This window comes from Rattus norvegicus, chromosome 6 (assembly GCF_021556685.1).
Source record: "Rattus norvegicus strain SHRSP/BbbUtx chromosome 6, alternate assembly SHRSP_T2T, whole genome shotgun sequence".
NCBI lineage: Eukaryota > Metazoa > Chordata > Mammalia > Rodentia > Muridae > Rattus > Rattus norvegicus.
In genome coordinates, this window is record NC_141539.1 from 118850101 (window position 1) to 118868609 (window position 18509).

Here is an 18509-nt window from a genome sequence, read left to right on the forward strand (position 1 = left end):
ACACACACACACACACACACACACACACACACACATATTGGCCACATTATATACAATGATTATATAAATGGAGTTATTTTATGTTCTCAAGAGTTTTTGATGAAGTACTTTTTGCACATTATTTTTTGTAACATTTCCTCAGTATTTAGAAACTCTGAATAAATATGGCAGAGCCTTGAGATCAGATCATCCTTATTCCTAATTATGTTTAAATGATATCTGTTTCATAAGACAAAAACTAATACTCTGCAATAAGCCTCAGAGATATCTAAGAATGTTACCACATGGTATTACTGAAAAAATATGGAGCAATGTATTCACTGATGAATGAAAAAAAGGCATATATGTTGTTTAAGATGTGAATGTCAACATTCAGAAGTAGGTCTACTTCGAAGTTAATTTGCAATGCCTGAAGAGGCTATGAAGGATAAAAAGGGAATTATAAATTGTGGATGACTTAGAATTTTCTAGAATCCAAGACAGCTTAGTATCAAGAAGAGGACAACTGATACACTTCAAGGCAGACTCTAGAAAATGGAATATTTTAAAATAAACATTTCTTAAGTATTATCCCTTTCACCCATAAAACTATTTTAAACTCTTTTTAAAACTATGAAATGTACTATACAATTATTTAATGTTTGGTTTATTCTTCCACTGAGTGCATGTATTACAGACATTTTCTACATACTCGCATCAATAACGTACTTATTAGTAAGATGTGTTTTTATTCTGGCTCAGAAGATGGCTCTGTTCTTGCCTATGAACCACCAAAAGTTGAGTTTGTTCCTGAGCATACCTTTGCAATAGTGGCAGGAGTGTGTAAGTGCAACCAGTCACACGCTGATTGGATTTGAGACATCCAGCAGAGAACTCTAAAGAGCAAGGTAGTGTAATACTGGTGGCCTACAACAGAGGAGAAATACAACATTGTTATCGTTAGTTAACTAATAATTAACATAGCCTTCTAAACTTCTAAACAGATCTCTAATATCTGTGTTTATATAAATAGACAAAAGCTAGTGAAGTCTTAAAAGCAGAAAGCAGTGTTTCCCTTGAATAACGGTAAATGCAAGACATTACAGCTGCCTGAAATGCTGAGAATAATTGAAGGCTGAAGGCTCCATTCTAATCCAGATATTTATATCACTTTCATCAAGGTTGAGGGAACTATTTGAGAGAAGAAATTAGAAGTATGAAAATGCTAAGGTATAGGAAAAGCTATGGAATTCCATCTTCTGGACAATAAATATACAGTCATCATAACCATACACTTCTTTTCACAACAGCTACATACACATACAGAAAGACATGCATAGGATATGGGTTCATGCAATTGTACTGCTTCCTACTAAACTACTTACTACTGTCCTTCTTTAATTACTACTGTTGCGGTTTAAAAAATACCATGTCTAAAATCAACTTGGAAAGGAAAGACTTCATCAGGCTTATACTTTCACGTCACAATCAATCACTAAATGAAATCACGGCAGACAATCAAACAGGAACTTAAAAATGAGAACATGAAGGTATGGAGGAATTCTGTTTTCAGGTTTGCTCGAAGGTTCACATTCAACTGCATTTTTTTTTTTATAATCCAAGCCCATATGCCATTGGATGTTTCTGCCTACAGTACACTGGGATATTTTATATCTGTTTGCAATCAAAAATATATTTCACATACATGCGCACAGACCCATCTGATGAAGTCAACACTACAATTTGGATTTCCACTTTCCAGGTACATAAGGTTGACAACTAAAGTTAGGAGTCGCAACCACTTATAGAGTCTACCAGAGAAGGTGTCTTTCTCTTTTGTTGTGCTCTGGTTGCCAAGGGCAGGAAGCTTTAATAGATAACCCTACAGCCATAGTCAGACACATGCCTCTGGTTACACTCAACTAATCAGAAAACAAATCTATCAGATATAAACATGAGCAAGATATTTGTAATGGAGTAATAGGTAGGATAGCAGCTATAATTAGAAATAGTTAAAAATGAGAGTGATTAGTATGTATTTTGTCCATGCATAAATATATAAGAAAACATTTAATTTGTAAAATAAGTAGTAAAGACCATCCTATAAACAATGGTGTTGTAAAGCAAAGAATTAATTCTGGATGTTATAGATTCAGCTAGTGAAAATAAGTAATCTGTGTAGTCTATACTTTGAATTTTGAATGGCTAAACAAAAATGAATGCTGCTTTAGAGAGGATGGCTAAGGAGGCTAGGCAAAGTCACTCCTCCTAGAGCTAAGAAAATTTACATCAGAAGAAAAAAATAAGATATTGACACAAGTGGCAATGACAGGAAAAGAAATTTTATATTCTGCTGTATGACATAACTGTCTATTACTCATCACTGTTTATGTTAAAGTTCAGCAAACACTTTATGTGTATGGCTTGGACGTGGTTTTTCCCTGAAGATTTTGCATGTTGAAAGTTAGGTCCCAGGACAGATGATGAAAATATAGGGACACGTTAAATGGAGCCTAGTCCAAGGCAGCTTGGTTGAGGAATTGATGCTAGTTTCCTTGGAGTATCCAGCTCTGTGACTGATTTGTTATAACAGAGCGAGCCTGCCTCCTGACCACTTTCTGGCCTCATATCTTGCTATGGAATATTTCCTCTTGACTGTGGTCTTTCTGTGTGGTTACCTTTTATTGGGAGTTAGTGATGGAGCCATTCAGAAAAACATAGGAGAAAAGATTCATGATCATGGCCATTGTACATAAATTTCTCTTCTATTTGTAAAACACATAGCCATTTAAAGATGTAATATGAACCAATAAAGGATACAAGAACGTAGTCCCTTTCTGTACAAAGAGATTATAGAATAAAACAGTGTGTTCAGTAATTTTTGAACTTATTGATGCTAAAGATTGACTCAAGTATGTTCTATAAAATTTGGCTACCACTGATATGGTAATGTCTTTTCCCTGTCTTCAACAGAGCAAGTATTCTAATGTAGAATGTCTCTAAAATGTACACAGGCGTTCAAAATGTTTAAAAGAGCATAACCCTTTTAGCATTATATTTAATTTAGGAAAATTGGGTATATTCAAGTTCTACTACATGCATAATGAAGTTTACCACTTTTTACAATTAATATTAGTGTAAAGACTAATATTATTTTAGTTGTAATTTGAAATTCTTTCCTAATTATGTCAAAGCTAATAGCGCTTGAAGCATGAAGCATTTCTTTACCTCCAAAGGAAAAACTTTGAAGGAGAATAATATATTTTGAAACTGGAACCTGGCAACCCAACTTGTCCTGAATACAACTCTTTTCTCAGTTTACTTATTTGTACAGCAGGTTAGTCACAGCCTTCTGTATGAATCAGTAGCCACTCAATCTCAAAGTCATACCATAAGGTATGACTTGCAGACTTCTGTTATTTTTGCAGTGTTTCTAAAGGCAATTTCTTTGGACCTACATGACACAGATACTTTATTTCTTTTTTCTGCTGGCCATGACTTTGTATTAGTTGTGAACTGCTCTGTGAGTAATTTCACAAGTGTCAGTTGCTTTACCTTCAACGACCTACTTGAACCCCAAGACTGTTCACCATGCATTACAACTGGTTAAATGGGCAAATAAAACAACAACAACAACCAAAAACTTTTAAAATATTACTTAGGAATTTCATTTAATGTATTTTGTTCTTTTACCCACTATCCATTTTTCTAAATTCTCTCAGATCTACCCCAAATTTTGCCTTGCTCCAATTTCTGTGTCTTAGATGAAAATAATTGACTGAGTACAATTTATGCATCCCACATACTTGTTACTTCTCTGAATTAGAGTCATTCAGAGAAGTGTGACTGACCTACAAAAAACCAGATACTTAAGAGAAACTTATCCTCTCCAAGTTCTTAAATTGCATCAGTTCTCAATAGCAACTCACTCACATATGGATGAAGGCTCCTGAGGTTCTCCCTTTTTCAAGCTAGAATATTTATTGGATTTATATCGTACAGGTCTTTTGAAGTTACCATATCTGGCATGAGTTCATGAATTCATCTGTCTTGACCAAAAGGACAATTTTACTTTGTTCTTCACTGGCTTATGACCCTCAGAACCTTTCTGTCACTCTTTTGTAAAGATCATCGAGCAGGAAGAGTGTGTAGTATAACTGTTTCATTTGTAGTTGAACACTCCACATTCACTATTTTTTGTTCTTTTATTGTTTCTGAGTATCTGAATTAACTGCCTTTCACTTGAGATAATCAACTACAAAAGCAAACAAAATCTTCTCTGATTAGATCTGAGTTCTGCACTAGTCTACTGATAGAGACATACGTTTTAAAGGGCATTTGTATGCTATACTCATTTAGCAAAATAATAGTAGGTCGACATTTCAGGACACAGAACCGTGAGTACCTAGATATATTTGCAGTATTAGGAATACATTTTCTCCTATAGAGTTGACTATAAATCCAATGAGAAAATGGAGAATTACCTCAGTATTATTTTTGCCACTATTGCACGCAGGGGCATTACTTGTCACATTGATCATTATTTCAGTTCATAGGGGTCAAGGCTGGATAATATTGTTGATATTTTCTACCCCAGCAGTCTTTATATCACCTTTAAATGTTTTGAAAGCTAGCCAGAAAGAAGCTTCCTGGCCATACCTACTTTATTTGTTCATGTCCTGTCAACAAACGGTTGTCTTTGGCAGGGTGACCCTATCATAAACTCTTGTTAAAGAAACAAGAACAATAGCAATAGACTAAATTGAGTCTGTGATTTTGGTCAACCGGGGCTGAATGGCCATCTGTGTTTGATAAGGGATAAACACCATTAAATCAAAACTATGTTTTATAGAACATGTGATTCTAATTACCTCAGACATCACAAAAAACCAAAGTCACAAAAGCAAACAAACAAACAAACAAACAAAAAACAGCTGTGATTAATAGACCAGCTTTGTGAAATTAAAATCTTCTAGAATATATTTGATCATAGTCAGCACAGAACTATGTGGTTCAAAGGGTGTCATGAATGCATCCTAAACTTGATGCCACATTTGATAGCCTGTATGTTTCCATGTGATACTGGTTAGTATGTAAATTGCCTGATTAGAGGTGTCATGGAGAGTGTCTGAAACTTGGCACTTTAAGAGGCCAGAAGAGGATATTGGAGAAGAAGCAGTCTTGGTTACAGAAGAAACCCCAGAGTTGAAGGGATCTTTAAAACAATCTGAGGCTTGGAGCTGTAAGAGGCCAGTAGATAACAAGGGTAATGGTGGACTCAGTTACAAAGGGTATGTAAACATACTGGAGATTCCAGGACCAAGAAGCAACCACTAAGGACATTAGCATCTTTTGTGGAGAGCATAACTGAGCCTAAGAGTCAAAGTTAGAGATGTGGGGCTTCTTCAGAGTTCAGAATGTTGTGGAACAGGTCCTAGATGTTAGGTATTGAACTACCGAATTCTATTTATAATTCTGAATTTTTTATTTACTTTGATCGAATTATAAGTGTGCCCTGGTTCTTTCTTTCTGAAATAAAGTATTTATCTTGTTTTTGATATTAAACTAGCCCACAGTTAAGAAACTGAATTTTTAAAGACCCTCTGGGCTGTTAGTGTGCTGAAATTTTTAAAAACTATGAGATTATTAAAATTAGAATCTGATTTGTACTGTGATATTTAAATGGACTCTTGGGACAAGAAAAGTGTTTGGTTTAAGATTGAGAGGTTGCTGGGTCAAGTTGACAAGAGGTAGATTTGCAGTCATTACCCCAGGCTTGCGGGTCCATTGCCTCTAATCTGTCATTGCCTTCCAGTGATTTCAGGATGCATAGTAGCTGAGGACAAAGGTCTTGGGCTATATTGAGTATGGCAGGTATGAATGACTTCTGATACTCTCCCAGAAGACACCTTTTTATTGGACTATCAGGGCTTGCTTTTTTAGCTAAAGTCAGGTGGGAGAGAAGAAAAAGGACATGAAAGAAATTGCTAAAGTGGGGGCAGGGACTTTCCAACCATATCAGCTACAACATGTTTGCAAATCGCATGATTTCTGAGAAGCCAATACTTTGTTGGGAGAAACAGAAGCTTATATGGCTGTTGTCTCTATGGAGGTTAGTTGGTCAAGCCCAATTTGGGTAGAGTGGATAGCTACTCCTGCAGCGTTCCCAGAGAGATACCAGGAGCATGCACAATGCTCTAGAGTTCTCATTTGTCTTGGGAATTCACACTAGTTTTCAACTGGACACTGTTAGGTAGAGGGAACTTCTATTGAACAGCTTATCCATTTATGGTTTAAGCATCTCTCCAGCCCAGAGAGACAAATATGATCAGAACTTTAGTGAGCACTTATCAGAGATGTTTTCTGCGGTGGATGGAAATAAATACTGTGAACCATACTCAGATAACGTGTATAGTGAGAAACTTGGAAGACTCAGGCATTATAGGGATGTCTCTATCCCATCCTTCCTCAAAGGGCTCATAAATTTTGAGAGCCAGAGGGTATGGAGAAAACCAAAAACCCTTTAAGCACAGTAGAACTGCCATCATATGAACTCACAAAGACTATTGCAGTTTGCACAGGGGCAGCAGACATCTGAGCCAGATGAGGTGCCAGTGCGGAGAAGAGAATTGGATGTAAACTTTATCCATAAGTCAGAAACTACTTATAATTGACAACTACTGACAAATGAGACTCATTGGAGCTACAACCACTTTTAAGAGTAGCTGCCATATCCAGAGGTAAATGGTCAACCGATGAACTCAATGTGGTCTTTGGAAGTACTTTTTTTTCATAAGGTTTTGGCAGAGCATTCTTTTAATCTTCACAGGTCTGTTGGTTGTATATATGTTATGGTCTTCAGTTTTGTGTTTTTCATAAAATTCTTTTGTGTACAACCATGTGTGTCTCTGAGTCTCTATGTCTTCTCATGCTTTTTCTTTGGTTCTTTTTCTTCTATTTGTTTGTACCTATTCGGGTTGTTTTCTTCTTATCTTATTTTACTTTATTATTTTTCTTCAGGTGCCTACCTGTTTTCTAAAGAGAAAAAAGGGTAGTAATTCAGAAGGAAGAGGAGATAGGGAGCATCTGAGAGGAGGTGAGGGAGGTGTAACCTTAATCAGAATATACTGAATGAAACAACATGATTTTTTAATAAGACAAAATAGAAATATGTATTTTCATTGTGCCTCTGAAAGTATTGTAATTGTGGTTGCCAGGTTACATGTAAGTCGTAGGTAGCAGAGAGGAGAGAGACTATGAATATGTTTGGACCTATGACCATCGGAATGATTAGTAGCCTAACATTCCCTGAAAAAAAATGAGCCTGAGATGATCCCCCAGGCTAGATCTGGGGTCTCTTGATAAGTAGTTAACCTGCGATAATCTCTATTATAGTACTGTGCAGGTCCAGATGGACTCCTAGGATGGGGAGAAAACTAGAGATTAGACAAATCCAATATGGAACTACAACCCATTGGTGGAAGCGAGACTGAGACAGATGATCCTTGCCAGGGACCACTAGGACAGTAGCAGCAATGGGCAAGACTGAGGCAGGGACAAGAAGTTTGCCCTGAGATGACAACCAAGTTTGGTGGTGGAGCCAGACCATGCCCAAGATGACCTTTGTTCTATACCAAAACGTTCAAGCAGGACATAGCACTTCTGTGATGACCATGGCACTCAGAGACACAGGGATCCGGTATGAAGACCAAAATAGTGGTGGAGAAATGAAATCAAAAGAGAAACAGAAGAATGTGGGCCCAATAAAGAAAGGCAGAACTAAAGACTTGGGGTAGTAATAACCTGATGAGCCATGATGTGATGCCTCCTGGGATCATGGTGCAGTCCTGGCCTGGGTGTGGGGCCCTGCAACATCAGGGGTCTTCCCTTCATCACCTATGGCAGATGGAAGACCTGACTGTGAGGTCATAAGAGCAGGAGAACTGTCACTGCCTTCACCAGCTGCACCACTCAGGAGAGCAGCCCTTCACCTTGCCTTTGCAGCATCATAGAGCTGACTTCGCTGACTGGGACACAGGTAATCTGACCTATAGGTTGTGAGCATGGAAGCAGTCCTGTCACTTGTCTGCCACACAGTGACATGGGCGAGGGAAAGATGCTCTGCCACCCCTTGCCACCTACAGTGGGCGTGAGAGCTAGCCCAATCTAATCAGAACAATAGAGCCAGCTGTACCCCTCCCCTGCTTCAGTACTCAAGAGAGCATACCCTGCAACGTGCATGGGCAGCATGAGCTAATGCTAGATGTGGGGAACGCTGATCCCTAAAGCATAAGCACAGGAGAACTGGCCCTGCCTCTTGTCTGCAGGACTAAGGCATGGAAAAAGGAAGAGATGTCCGTACCTCTTCCTTTGTCCCTCACTACTGCATGTGGAAGAGCTGGGTAGAGTTGACCCTGGTTATAGGGGTTGATGTTGAGCATTCCAAAAGATGTGAGGTATCATGTGGGCTGACTACATCTGATACTTCTCAGATGAAGATCCAAGGCTTTCAATTGGCCTACCCAGTTTTGAAGGGCCCAGTCCTACAGGTCCAAAACTACAGGCTCACCATAACATGGGAGAATCCCATCTCAGGTGAATCCCATTGAAGTTCCAGTACTGTTAGAGTAGCAGAAGGCAGAGGCCTCATACCAGACCAATAAATCATTGCAAGGAACATTTACAAGCAAAGAAGTGTGATAGAAAGGGTATTCTGTGGGATACATTATAGTACACTACACCTAACACATTCTTTTTCTTTCCTCTGTTGTGCTTAAGTTGCAAGGGTGAAGAGCAGGTAAAGGGGAGGGGTGAAGAGTAGGAATGGGGTACATGGTGTAAAATTCACAAAGAACAAACAAAAACTTAAAATCTATCTACTCAGTTTACTACAGCACATTTACAGTACCATGGGTATGAAGCAACACAGAGTTTTGGTTTGATATAATTTTGTTTCTATTTGAAACAATGTGTTACATCTTCATTCTTAGTTTGTCCTCTTACAGGGTCTCACAAAAAATCCGGATGCTTGCCCATGCATCTTAAATAATTTCCATTGCTTTCCCTTAAATCTGCTCTTCAAGTTCCATTTTTACCAAACTGCCATTTCCCTTGATACATTGCCTCTTTTTAAAGGCTTTCTTTCCTAGTGTTGTCTTCTGTGTATTTTCATGAGAGAATGTAATTAAAACTATGCTTTTTTGAACTTGTTACCATTTTTTAAAAATTACTCTGCATAAAAATTGTTCCTAAAACCGTGATGTTCTAAGAAAACAAACATGGATTCACATTTTCTATTTCAAAATGTTAACTCCTAACTTACAATAAGCAAAGTCTTTAACGGGCTGTGTGTTATCCTGACATGTTGAGCATAGAAATTCATTCAAAATCTCAAAGTGTCTTTATCTTTAGTGAATAAAATATGCCTATTACTTTTATTACTTGATTTTCTCTTGGTTTAATGCGTATTTGATATATTTTTCAAAACGGAGTTAAATGAATCTTTGAAGGTGACAATAGAGCAATTGAGTTTATATCAAGGATTTTGTTTCCTATCTCTAATGGGAAAATTACAATTATCAATTAAGTCGCTTAAAATAAATCGCGGTGTGTGTGTGTGTGTGTGTGTGTGTGTGTGTGTGTGTGTGTGTGTGTGTATGAAATTATCCATGTTGGACTCAAATCTCAGATCCACACCTGGGATAAGGATCTCCAATCTTGGCTTCCTTCAACTGCAATTAGAAAGTCAATACTATATAGGGCTTGATGTCTGGATATATTTTGGGAAAAACTAGGAGTGGAGGGTATTCAATTGCTTGTAAATTGTCTCAAAGAGGTGAAAAGTCAGTGGCAGAGAGCTACAAAAACATGACCATTGAAAACACATCAGTGTTCAGGCAGTCACATGTTTCTACCATGGTCTTTCTTCTCTGTATAAATAGTATTTACTAAAAACCATCAGGAGTGACAACACAAGCAATGGACCTGACAATGGTGATACATAGAAAAGAGGTTATGTTGACTTTAACTTATCAGAATCCAATGACATCCTTGATTTTATGGAAGAAGGTACATCAGTTTCGACACAGAATATTTTATTTTTTCTTTTTGAAAATTCTCTTGTCTTTTTTTATTTCCCTTCAGTCTTTATCCACAGACAAAACTACAAGTAATCATCTTACTGTTATAATAATTTGTTTTCTAAACAAATATTCTTAGTATACTATTACCAAAACTCACATTATAAACAATTAGAAACAAATATGGATTTCCCATGAAATTATAAAAGCATAAACTTATCTTTCCATGCCATAATTGTAAAGGACATTTTTTAAACATAGGCTACTGAGCAAATAAAAAGAATATTATAAAACACCACATCATAAACCATTAACAAGTATACATTTTCCGTTCATATAAGTAATACAAAAACATTTTAAAATCTGCCAAGTTGTGATAATTTTGTCCCAATATTCTAGCAGCTTTAAGACAGTATGTTCTCATTTAATTATATCTGACAGACAGTGAAAATAATTGAAAACAAGCAATTTTGTCTTTAAAGTATGCAAATCTAATGGTTTCTAGGAAAAGTTATATTTTAACAAGATTTCAAACAGTGGTACTTTCTGACACTTAATTTATTTGTATTAGATGCATAGCTTTACAAACGCAATGTACAGTAGTAGCAACAACTGTACACCAAGTGTTATTCTGCTATGAGATCTGGAGAGAAAAATGTCACTTGTGTTCTGAAGTGCTTCACTATTAACTCTACTGGGTAGGAAAGAGTTATTTTCATTTCCTTTGATGGATATGACATTTGGAATGACATGATTTTAAGAACAACACTCTGGCCAATACCCACCCAAACCCTGAAGCCTGCCTGTTTCCTAGGAGGTCTGCAGTAACCAAAAACACAGGTGAGAATTTCACCCTAATACCCACACTAGCTAGGACAAACACATAGGCTAAAATGCGCAGGAATTACCCCTACTCTCAACCCCTAGCTCCACCTCCTTTCAGCCCCACTTCTCTACCAAGCAGGTAGAGAACACCCAAACATTACATCCTGCGAGCCCTCCAGGAGGTCCTCAGTAACCAAGGGCACAGGAGGACCACATTAACCCAAAACACAGAAGGCCTGCTCTAACCAGAGACACAGGAAGCTCACAGGAATCAAAGAAAATACTCCTGCCTCCAAGGATACTCAGGTCACAGAGATCTGCCTGCCTCCACTAAGAGTGGGTCCAGTCAGAGACACCCTGGGTAGTTAATACCACACAGCCAGGGGCAAACAGAAAATCATAACCAATATAACCCAATGCAATTTGGCACCCTCCCCACCCAGTTCTCCCAACACAGCTACCTTACAATGCACGAAAAGCAAGATAATGATCTAAAACATCATCTCATGTAGATGATGGAGGCCTTTAAAGAGGATATAAATAGCTCCTTTAAAGAAATACTGGACAACACAGGGAGACAGGAGAATCAAATTAATCTCTTAAAGTAATATAGGAAAATACAATCAAGCAGGTGAGAAATTGAACAAAACGATCCAAAAACTAAAAATGGCAATAGAAATAATAAAGAAAATATAAAGGGAGGAGACCCTGAAGATGATCAACTTAGGAAAGAGATCATGTAAATGTAGATCTATCAGAATTACACCAGACTTCTCAACAGAGACAGTAAAAGCCAGACAATCTTAGACAGAAGTCATCTAGACCCCAAGAGAAAACAAGTGCCACCCCAGGTTATTATACCCAGCAAAACTTTCACTTATCATAGATAAAGAAATCAAAATCTTCTATGACAAACAAAATTTAAATAATATCTTTCTAGTAATCCAGCCCTATAGAAGACACTAGAATGAACTAAGCATGTTGCCTTCTCTAGTTTAAGTGCTGTTGATTTTGGTTCCTGTATGATTTTGAACAGAGGTTGTGAGAGTAATTGTCCTTGCCTCCTAACATTAGAAGTGAAATTTCGAATTGTTACTAGGTACCATGATAACACAGGCTTTCTGTTGGGCAATACGTTCTTTCCTTACCTCCTTTACTCAGATAATTTTATTAACATGGAAAGATATCACGATTCCAGAAAGTTTACTTTATTCATTTTCTTGAAATAAATATATGTATTTGTGCTTTAACCTCTTAAAACTGATTCTGTAAAAATACCATTTCTTTACATGTTTAAGTCATGCTGTGTTCTTGGGATCATTTCTCTTTGACCATAGGCAATAATTCCTACTAATATTCTGTAGAACGAAGTGTTTTTCCTTATATGGTCACCTAATGAAATACAAAGGTGCTTCGCTGTACTGAAATGGGCACCTCAGAAGCTTCTAATAAATGTCTTTTGTTACAAACAATGTACCCAAGCCCCAAAAGCCTGGCAAATTAACAGTTAGATAGGGACTTAACATCTTAAAAATTTTACCTCTGATTTTACAATATTTCTTCCTCAAAAAAGACTGTATTTGGCACTATGGTTACTCTTAATAAAACTGAAATTCCCCCAATCTCAGCTATAAAGTTCATAAAATAATTTAATAAAAGGCCTTATCTTAGAGCAACAATGATATCAAATAAATATAATTTATGTCATTTAATACGTTTAATATTAGATGCCAAATAAATGTGAGCTGTTAATATTATTATTTAAGTCAGCATTGTGCTTCTCAAAGAATTAGACATATTTGACCGGTGGCGCTGCTTGTCTTTAATCTCAGTACTTGGGGATCCAAGGCAGACCAATCTTTGTGAGGTCATGACTAGTCTACTCTACAGGAAGAATTACAGGACAGCAAGGGATGCATAGAAAGACTATCTCAAAAACACAAAAACAAAAACAAAGCAAAACAATAATTAAGCATATTTCAGCATGTGGCAGGCTATATCTGCCTTGCTACTTGGGTGCCCAGAGCACTGCCACCATGTTGTTCAGGAGAGGCATAGCACAGTCTGGAATGTGGGTCTTCAGTTTGTGTTTAATCAGGTGGTAAACTGTGGGGTCTGGGACAATTGCTGGTTCCCAGTCTCCTGTGTACCCTAGCGCTCTGGCATATCACTATGAGCTGGGACCTGGGTGCATCATCCATGCTTCCCCTATTAGCATCCAGGTGCCAGGCAGGGAGAGGAAGACAGAGCCCAGGAGAAGAAACCTGTTTGATACTCAGAGAGTGTGAGAGTACAGAGGGGCTGAAAAAGAGAAGGCCTTCCCTGAGAGATTGTAATCTTGACTCTTTAAGACTAATGCCTCCCCCTCTGATGGTCTGTTCTTGTGTAAACTGCTTTCTCTGATGGCCAATATGAATGCATACACCTCACTCAGGATGAAACAGGGATTAAATAACATTTGCAGTAAGGAATGCCCAGGAAGGGAAGCTCATTGGTTGGATAATTAGAGATACCCATGAGCATGGAGACTCTCAAGTTTTTATACTATATTACTGATTGCCATGGTCTTCTCAGTGGAGAGTCATGGTTACCTCTTCCATGGCAGGTAGAGCTTGACAAGGAACTGCCCCTACTCCTGTTTTCAACTTTCAGTTTCACGGGGTTTGAGCTCATTCAGCCTTAAAAGTTCTTCTGTCTGGTGGCACAGTCCACTTGGTCAATAACCATGACTTGAAAAGAGCTGTTGAATAAAATAAGCCTCTTTGAAAATAAAATTTAATTTCTTGTCAAATACAGTGCTCATAATTTTTCACGTGCTATGAAAGGTTCATTTGGAAGAATAGTACAAGTTACAGTCAAAAGAGATTTAAAAAGGGAAGGAAAAAATATGTAATTTATCCACTTTTTAGTTCTTATTATTAACCACAGCCATACATTGAATGTTTGATCAGTTTATACTCTAGAAAAATGCACTGCATTAGCATTTGATGTGAGGCAAAGCAAATGAAGACAGATTTCTTTAAGCATTTCGTATTCAGTATTCTTATTCAAACTTTTCCAAAGCATTAGATGCTGTAATATTCCACTTTCCTTTTTTTTCTAACTCTGCCCATGTGAACAATAGAAATGCTGAAAATATCATAATATTTTTAAAAGTAAAAAGAAACAAGAGGATCTAAAACATATTTATTGAGCAGAATATTGACGATGATTCTGATTACGGTGGATGCATTATTAACTTCCTATGTCTCAAAGACATAGGATATTAGGTGAAAAAATTGGTATAAAGAAAAGAATAATCAGTGAATAACAGGATAAAAATCTTTATTACCATGTCACATAATGAGAACAATTGACTGGGTAATATACAAGCAATTAAGGAGACAGAAGAAATGAAACTCATTGACATGTATGAGTCAGTGTTCATAAAGTTATCCCAACTCAAATTTAGAGTGCTTATATGCAAGAACCAGTGCTAATCCATAGAGCTGGTTTGGGGATTTATCAGCTGTCAGTCAAGGGTATCGACATGCTTTTCTTAAGAAAACCTAATATAAAATTGAAGGGAAAGCAGAGTATTGAATTTTCTGACAACTAAGTGATGATTTACATTGTTTTAAAATGTACAGTTCAGTATAAACTGGTAGTACATGTGGAATAATTAAAGGAAGCTTAGATGAAATCCAGAGGCTATCTATAGCAACAGAAACACAATGTTACTGGTGACTCCTCTTTAAAAACTGAGAAGTTTTATCCTTTCTCGTATCCAGTGGTGGATAACTGTTCACTTAAAGCACTTAAAGGCCCGCATCATAATTTGGTTCTCTCTTGATTTAAGCATTAGACGTGGGTGCTGTGAAGTCAGTATTAAAATGCTCGAGTGAGAGAGAATATCATACAAGGATCAACTAGAAAAAAAAGATAAAGAGTAGTGTGTGTGTGTGTGTGTGTGTGTGTGTGTGTGTGTGTGTGTGTGTATGTGTGTGTGTACAAGTGGAGTTGTCTATGGAGGACAGAAGAAGGTGTCAAATAGCTACATCTATGTGTAGTTTGCCACATAGGGCTGCTAGAAAACTTTATATGCTATGGGAAAATTGGACCAACTCTCCAACCCTGAGCCATCTCACCAAACACACTACAGTGATTCTTAGTGTCTCATTCTTCCAGCAATAAGTTTCCAATATTTTTCCCCAAGAATTTTCATATACTGGATGGGCATAAGTTTACGACAAATCTTACATTATTCAATCTCTGTTGTTTTGTCTCAATGATTTTAGGCCACAGACTTTTTTTTAATTATTTTTAATTTTTAAATTATCTTCCATACTTTTCATCTGTGTTTCTTCATAATATTAGTAACAACATTATTGAGTACTTTAAGGTATAATGTATATGATGTGTGGAAATAAACACAGAAGAACCTCTTAATACAAAAATTATAGGGTATCTTTGGATACTCTTTATCATTTAGTAATTAAAAAGTGTGAAATAAATAGAAAAATTACATTTTAATGATTAGTGTTTGATCCACAATGATATTCATACTTCTTATATAGCTAAAAGAGTTATTGCATTTTTAAATTTTTTTGTTTTTAATTTAGAGTAATGGCCAGTTTTGTATATAGCCAATTTATTATGTTTGCACATTAATTTTGGTTTGCTTAATAATTTTCGATCTCAAATTCTTTTCAATACTAAATCTTCTTATTATTATTATTATTAAATTTAATAAAATAATTAATGTCTTTCAATCTTGTTACTTGCCAGTGGTAAAAGTCCAGTGTTGGGTTAGGGTTAAATTTGTCTAGTTTCTTATATTTTTAACATACTTTTTGTTTTTTAAATTATATGTATGTGCATGCCTATATGTAGAAGTGAATAAACCTATATGCAGATGCCTATGGGGTCCAGCAGAGAGTGTTAGAACTCCTGGTGTTAGAGTTATAGGCTGAAGTGAGTTAGGCATTACAAGAGCAGCAGGCACTCTTAACTGCTCAGCCATCCCTCCAGTCCCACAGTTCCCTGATTTTTCATGGTCTGTATCAGGTGAAACAAATAGTGACTTTTAAATGTTTCAAAGTCCCCTAAAACATGTTATATTTGCCTTAAGTTGAAGACAATAATGAACTTTTGGTGAGAAAAAACCAGATTGGTAAATATATTATCCATTGGGTACAGAAGACTGAGTGGATAAAAACTGTAACAGCTATTCTGGCTTATCATCATCATCATAGCCGTCGTAGACGGCATCATCAACGTCATCATCATCATCTTCATCATCATCATCATCATCATCACCATCATTATTTCTTCAAGATCTTTGGATGCTGTTTTTTGGTCATAGTTATCCCTCTCCTAACTCCTACCCATGCCTTTATTCATCTACCTTTGTGTCCTCTACATTTTTGTGTTGTTGTTGTTGAACTGTCAAGTCCAATTAGTTTTATTGATTATTTTTTGGGGGGTACAGCCTTTGGCTGTAGTATGGTTGGCTCATCAGAAGCAACATTCTTAATACTTACTCCTCCTGTGCCAGGAGTTATCAATTATCAATATTTTTATAGCTAGCGATGGGATTTCATATCTACTTCCTGTCTCCATTATGATATTTACTCTGGTTTGTGCAAAAAGTTATCCTTGGAGAAAGTTTGCATGTGTAACTATCCTGTTCTGTCTGAAGGGCACAGTTACTTAGTATTCATCAACACCTCTGTCTATTTTAATCTTTCTCTTCTCTCTTCCCTCTTATCCCTGAAAATAGAAGGAGTAAGTATGGGGTAAATGTCTCACTTATGGCTGAACATGTCAGACTCTTCCTCTGCACCTTGGCTAGTTGTGGGTCTCTGTTAATCATCGTCTACTACAAATGAAAGCTTCCCTGATGAGAACTGAGAGCTATATTAACCAATGCGTATGTACATTTAACAGAATAATAGAATTAACTTCTGCCCTACTTATAACATCCCAGCCGTAGTTTATAGACCCAGGTGTGAGTTTAGCCATGTTGAGAAGGTTGTCAATTAAATGAGACAGTAGTTGTTTCTTTGTACAATATCCATGCCACTATTGTCCTGTCAGACCAGTTATAATAGCAATTTTTAGGGTTCCCATATGGCTTAAGAATTATGGTTATTCCTCCAGTAGCATGAATAACACATTCCAGTATTATGAAAACTCACCAGTACAAATAATGTACTCAAGTCAGTACCATCTTGATATCTCCATACTCTGTGACTTAAATACTTGATACCTTCATTAATAGGGTCTTATCAATTTCTGAATGGCAACCAGAAAACTGAGATTAGCTTGTAAGTTTGGGATCTACTGGGCCATGCCCTCTAAAAACCATGCCATTCCTAGCACTGTGCTCTTAAATTACCAAGCTGTGATACATACTGTGACATGGTTTTCATGTAATAGGTTTGCACAGAACTCTTTCAATATTCTTCCCAATTTAGGATTTCTTTGAGAACTAAGATTTATGTATTATAAACAGTGAAGAAGCAGTACAAAATCCCCAAATTGTTAGTAGGAAGCATTTGTTAACTATAAATTAACCTATAATCTAAAAGAAAAAGTTTGCAAAGAAAAGAACTAGTTTCAGGTCTAAACAAAGATATAGCTTGTAAAAGCATGGTTACTTAAATGACAAAAAAACCCACAATTATCCTTGTCGTAAATAAGTATGTTCAATGAATCACTAGTATGCCTATAAGACGTCATAGAATTCTAGTATGACAAACAAACAAGGGGCTCAGTATTAATAACACAGTATTACTACCTTAATGTCCTTTACAAAATAGCAAATGAAGAGTTACGCATTTCTTCTCAGGTTCCCTTCTGCTGTACATTATTTAAAATACATTTATGCACAGATTCAATATCAATCAATTCATATGGTGATTATCCTGAATATTATATGTATGTTGAGATAAGTGACTTGTGTTTCAATAATTGATTTGTACATATATATATATATATATATATATCAGACTTTATTTTCTTTACAAAAATAGATGCTTTGATTTGCTTTCCTTGTGGTAAATTCTTTTCCCTTTTCACAAAGAAAAGCATATATAATTTTAGTGTATTTTCTAGAGTTATTGAACTTGTTCTATTTTTAAGTTTTCAAAATTAACTTATAAAGTATCTTTATGTTCTGATCCAGGTTTCTTCCTCTTCTCCTCCTAGACCATCCCTTTCACCCCCTTTCCTCTCCCCACTCCCCCTCTCCCTTTTTCTTTCAGGAAGGGGAGTACGCCAATGGATCTCAACACATCAAAACATATCAAGTTGCACTTCTCCTATTGACCCTAGACAAGGGAACCCACCTAGGAGAAAGGGGTACAAAGGCAAGGACCTGCTCCAGTTTTTAGGAGGCCCACATGAATTCCAAGCTGCAGATCTGTTACAAATGTGTGAAAGCCTAGGTCAGTCCCATGCTTGTGTCTATGCCTCAATTGGGGGCAGTGTCTATCTACTGGAGGCTACATATGTAGCAGGGGACTATCTTTTCTGACTTCAGTGGGAAAGTATGTGCTTAACTCTGTAGAAACAATGTTCCAGGGAAGAGCAATGCTACTTGGGTGAAGTGGGAGCGGGTGGTTGGGTGGTGAAGCACCCTCT

The 18509-nt window shown here is 36.8% G+C and overlaps 1 long non-coding RNA gene and 1 pseudogene across 1 annotated transcript in view; one reads left to right on the top strand and one right to left on the bottom strand.

Annotated features, from left to right (window-relative positions):
- LOC102556510 (uncharacterized) overlaps window positions 1-7866 on the bottom strand; it is a 33618-nt gene extending 25752 nt beyond the window's left edge. The window contains exons 1-2 of the long non-coding RNA XR_015622513.1: window positions 7783-7866; window positions 800-906 (exon numbers count right to left, since the gene is read on the bottom strand). This is a non-coding gene — a long non-coding RNA (uncharacterized LOC102556510). The remainder of the gene's footprint in view (window positions 1-799; window positions 907-7782) is intronic.
- Window positions 7162-7285, top strand: LOC120093471 (small nucleolar RNA SNORA17; annotated as a pseudogene).
- Window positions 7867-18509: the final 10643 nt, after the last annotated feature.